At 37.2% G+C, this 5,004-nt stretch overlaps 1 protein-coding gene across 3 annotated transcripts in view; it reads left to right on the top strand.

The window, feature by feature from the left end:
- The window catches only part of PRR16 (proline rich 16), a 216,596-nt gene extending 211,601 nt beyond the window's left edge, over window positions 1-4,995 (top strand). For all 3 annotated transcript variants that reach the window (XM_006755252.2, XM_015558440.1, XM_015558441.1), the window contains one exon: window positions 4,713-4,995. The gene's annotated coding sequence lies outside the window, so the exon portion shown is untranslated. The remainder of the gene's footprint in view (window positions 1-4,712) is intronic.
- Window positions 4,996-5,004: the final 9 nt, after the last annotated feature.

Below are 5,004 nucleotides of genomic sequence, written 5' to 3'. Positions count from 1 at the left end.
ACATATATAATACATACATACATATATAATATATATACACATACATATATATATATAAAAGGCTAGTAGGCTAAGTGTCCCTTTCTCTGTCCGACCGGTCGCTGACGCACACTGACCACCAGAGGGAAGATGCTCAACACAGGGGTTGCCGAGCTGCAGTGACTTGCAGCAGCAGTTCTCTGGTGATGCACCCTGACACCCGAGAGGAGGGAGTTTGATTCCTCATGGGGCCGTGTGATTCCACCTTTGGCCATGGGTTATGTTGTTGCTGGGGCACTGTGGGCCCAAATCTGGTTTACTGCACACTTGTGTTTGCGTTCCACACCCGTGTGACAGCAACTTTGCAGAGTGCCTTCTCCACCTTCTGGGACCCCTCGGGGGGATGTCGGAGAGCCGGTTTCAGGCTGATCCCTGCAGTCCAGGCCGACGGACCCCACCTGCCGGAGGGACCCCACTCACTCTGCAGATGCCTTTGGAGCCAAGGTGCCACCCCAGGTGCAGCCAGCCAGGGAGGGACTGCTGGAGGTTGGCTCCAGGGCGTGTCCGGCCTGTCTTGCCCAGTCCCATCCCTCTGGTCACCTTCTAAGTAATTTCCTTTCAATGTGCACAAATCCTTGTCCTGGGTCACTAGTATATAAGTATTTGTCTGTTTTTAAAAATATATTTTAGTGCTATATAATTCATATGTAAAACTTTATAAATTTTACTTAGTAAATATAGATTATAATGAAGAGAATTATAAAAATTACACTAAGTTCCAAATAAATATAGAATTGTGAAATTCTTATGTTTGGACAAACTTTTAGTAAAATTTTTAGCTTTTCCTTAGCGTTGCTTGCTGTCTTGACATTTTAAAATCATGCTGCCCTATCTGTGAAGAAATGTTCTTAATCACTTAAGATGCTACAGTAAACCCTCGATTTTACGGACCTCAATTTAATGGACTTCAGACTTAACAGGCACAATTTCTGGTCCATGGGTCACATGTGAAAATTAACACCCTGTTAATTTTAAGAGAATTTTAACCAAGATTTGCTTATAATTAAATTAACAGGGTTTATTATTATTATTATTATTATTATTAATTCACTGTTATTTTTAACAAATTTTAGTGAATAGCCATATGTTGGGCAAAAAAACACACTGTAGTAATTTCATCGACATAAATAAATATTACATATTTACAACTATAGTCTACATATTTAATTCCAAGAGTCACCACTCGTAAATAATGTTCGTGAATGATTAGCAGGGAGGCTTTGACTCATTAAATGTCACACACTGCATGGCGAATGGTAATTGGTTCTTTTGTCATGTGGCATGACTTTCTGCAACAGCATCGGCCACAACCTCACAGACAAGGACAGCTACTGGGTGCTGTACCCCAAAACCAAGGACATGTTGGAGGGTGGCAGCTTCAAGCACTGCGACCTCTCCACTTACCTGGACTGCATGCAGCCACCACCACCACTGCCTTCCTCCCCGGGCACCTTCTCTGCAGGCTCTGCCCTGCCATTGCTCACTGCCAGGCTGTCTCAGGGTCTACTACCCCACTGCGCCTCTAGGGCCCTGTGATGTCTTCAGCCTGGTGCCCAAGCAGCCACTCAGCCCAGAGCTAGACTGCTTACATGAAAAAAGTATCCCCTAAACCTGAGGACAGAACTGGAGAGAGGACCGAACTGAGAGCCACACAGAAGAGACCTTGGGCTTCCTAGTGCATCGTGCACATACCTGGTTCACTTTGCTAATGGGAGGCAGTGGAGAGGCAGCCTCAGCCCATGGACTTGGTCAAAGGACCCTTCATTAAGAAGGTCCAAAGGCCATGCCTTTCAGGGGTGCAACTTAGTGTCTACACCCGATGCTGGAATCTGAATTGTGGGAGAATCACAGGACTTCACTCTCACCTGTGCTGTGAAAACTCGAGTTTTTAATCCATAGGTTGGGCCTCCTGTGTTTTTGACTATATAACTGCAATAAAAGGCTCCAATAACACCTTCCTTCTTAAGGTGAGGAAGACAAGTTTGGAAAAAAAAAAGATGCTACTTACCTAAATTAACTGACTTGACATTTAATGAGTCAAAGCCTAAAAATTACCTGGTATCATTCATATTTTGTATATCACATTTGTGTCTGGAAAAATTTACCAAAATTAAAGAATGATCCTTGCAGTGCTTAAAAACTTTGACCTATTCCATTCAAAAAGTGAAGAAAACTTTAATGAGTTTTAAACAAAGGCCTTTGAAATAGAATGAAGTAATTAACTACCCATCTAAAGAATAAGTCAGAGAGCATTCCCGAAACACTTCAACTCATTGTTGCTAATGCAGAATCTTGGTGATTTATGTTTCATTATTGCAATGCTGAGTACATTTATTTAACTTGTATAGGGATGATGGGGTATTACATTTCTCCATATTTGAGGGAAAAATATAAACAATATATAATAATGGAAGTTCATGAATTTTTAAGTTAGCAAATTATACATGAAAAATTACTTGGGGCTTTTCTTTAGTAGGGAACAAATATTTAGCCTGAGGTTATGGTGAATGGGATATGTGATACCATGCAGGGAGAGGCCTGGATATCTGTAAAAAAATTTCAAAACTAAGTAAAACTTAAATGTATTTCATTAACGCCCAATGTTGGAATTCAAACTGCCAATATAGACATCTCCTGGTTAGTAGATTTTATTCTCTGCTTTTAATGTTTGGTCACTGAAGGCTGTGAGGCAAATAACTGCTTTTACGAGATACCTAAAAAAATTACTGGAACAGGAAAATATTTATAAATAATTTTAGTCTTATCTTAAATAGATGTAAAAATGTACAAAATTCCTTTTTTTTTTAAAAAAAAATCAAACAAGAATCTGTTAACAGTTTTACTTTTTTAAGTTAAATACTATAGGACAGGATTGTTAGGATGAAAAACTCAGTCAACAACTGCCTCAAAAGGGATAAGAAAAATTCTGCCATGATATTAGCAAAAGTAAAGGAGAAAATTTACACTGTAAGAAGCAACATTTCCCCACAGAATATCTCTTGGCATTTCCTGAATGAGTTGGATTAGCAATCTAATTAAATCATATTTCAAGAGGTAACAGCAACAGATAAAATTTAAAGGGATTATTAAAATAACATTTACAAGACTCTGAACAATTCTTGAAGTCTTATTAAAACCACAAAGGGAGAACAATTCTTTATTTATGAATTTCATAAAAGACTGAATGTGCAACTTGACATATGCTAGTGATGATCTGGTAATATACAATTTGTCCAGTAGCTGCACAGTCTGTTTTTATTGTGCCATCTATGTGTATGTTTGTGTCTCTTTATTGAGGAAAGCACACAATGCATTTGGAATTTACATACCTCCACATGAAAGTGTTAAAGCAGGGGTTCTCAGATGGGCTTTAAGGGATTAAAAATGCACTTAATGCCACAACTGCTGTCTCTGACTTTTCTAATAATTTACTAATCAATTAATTATTGTACCAGGTTCATTTTAATAACTTTCTGGACCTATTTGAGTAAGTCATTGCATACATATTATCTTTTACATCATAACTTAAAGAGAAGACCATAGACACGCTGCACATTAAGTGGTGCTAAGCATATTTGATGTTGGGTGGGCAGAGTGAGGATTATGGTTAGGTTTTATTTCTTTTTATCTTCCAAAAAAATGTATTAATTAGGATATGGATAGGAATATGTACAGAATTTATTTTAAGGTGCTAATTATTGCAGGTATTCATGAAGGCAGACTACTTCTTTGGCAGCTCTGCTGCATCAAGGAAAAGAATATCTTTTTGGCAGTTTGATAATACATTTAGACTATATAGAACGCAGTGAAAGAGAACATTATGCAATGTGGTTTTTAAATGCTTTTTTGCTGTTTTAAATGAAGTCTCTCTACCTTAAAAATGATTTGTTAACTATTTTAATAGTGATATATATGTGCATCAAAGAATATATCAAGATATAAATATCTCAAGATATTCTTATATTTTCAGGCTCTATATAAATAGTCTTTGAGAACTTAGTACATTTACAGGTGGACAAATTTACCTGAAGTTTTAAAAAATGTCAGAGATAGATTTTGAACATTAATTCTTATTTAGTTACTAATTTTATTGTTAACAGTATTACAGATGTCCTCCAATTCCCTCCCTCTCGCTTAGCTTCCTCCTCCCTGCCCTTGCCCCACCCAAGGCCTTCACCACACTACTGTCTGTGTCCATCGGTTAAAGAAGGATTTCTTACCCTTTGAGACAACATGGATAAACCTGGAGAATTTTATGCGAGGGAAATAAGCCAGTCAGAGAAAGACAAATATCACATGATCTCACATGTAGAATTTAATGAACATAAACTGATGAATAAAACAGAGGCATCAATGCATGGAACAAACTGACATCTCTGGGATGGGGCAGATGGGAAGAGATTAATGAAAGAGACAGATCTTTTAATTGAAATATAAGCATGCTACTACTAAATTTTGATGACTGACTTGTCACATTATTTTTATATATGAAATTTAAGGGGAATATATGTTTCAATATGTTTAGACATTTAAAATGAAATTCTTGATAATTCAAGTAATTTTAAATTAGGCATTAACAAATGATTGCCTCATCCTTAATACATTTTATGTGTTTTTGTTAAACTGTACTTACTATTTAAACTGATCTTTTGTCTTTTGTTTTCTTCTGACAGCTCCTTCAGATTGGAAGGAAATCTTTATTTGGAGGCATGTCAGCTCATTTTTCTCACTTCAGATTCATCATTATGACTTCTTGAGGCCAGATGTAATTTCGAAATAACCAGGAACTTGTCCATCTCAGAGCAGCAAATTCCCTCAACTTTGGAGCACAAGTGATTACTGATATGGTCTGCATAAAATCATCTGCCTCTAGTCTGACAGCCATGAGCAGAGCCCTAGGGGTGAAAAAAAGCCACAGCCTTAAATCTCTTCACTCAGAAATTATCAAGAAGATTTTATATATAT

This window comes from Myotis davidii, unplaced genomic scaffold (genome assembly GCF_000327345.1).
Source record: "Myotis davidii unplaced genomic scaffold, ASM32734v1 scaffold130, whole genome shotgun sequence".
Lineage (NCBI taxonomy): Eukaryota > Metazoa > Chordata > Mammalia > Chiroptera > Vespertilionidae > Myotis > Myotis davidii.
This window is presented reverse-complemented; position numbering and strand designations above follow the sequence as displayed.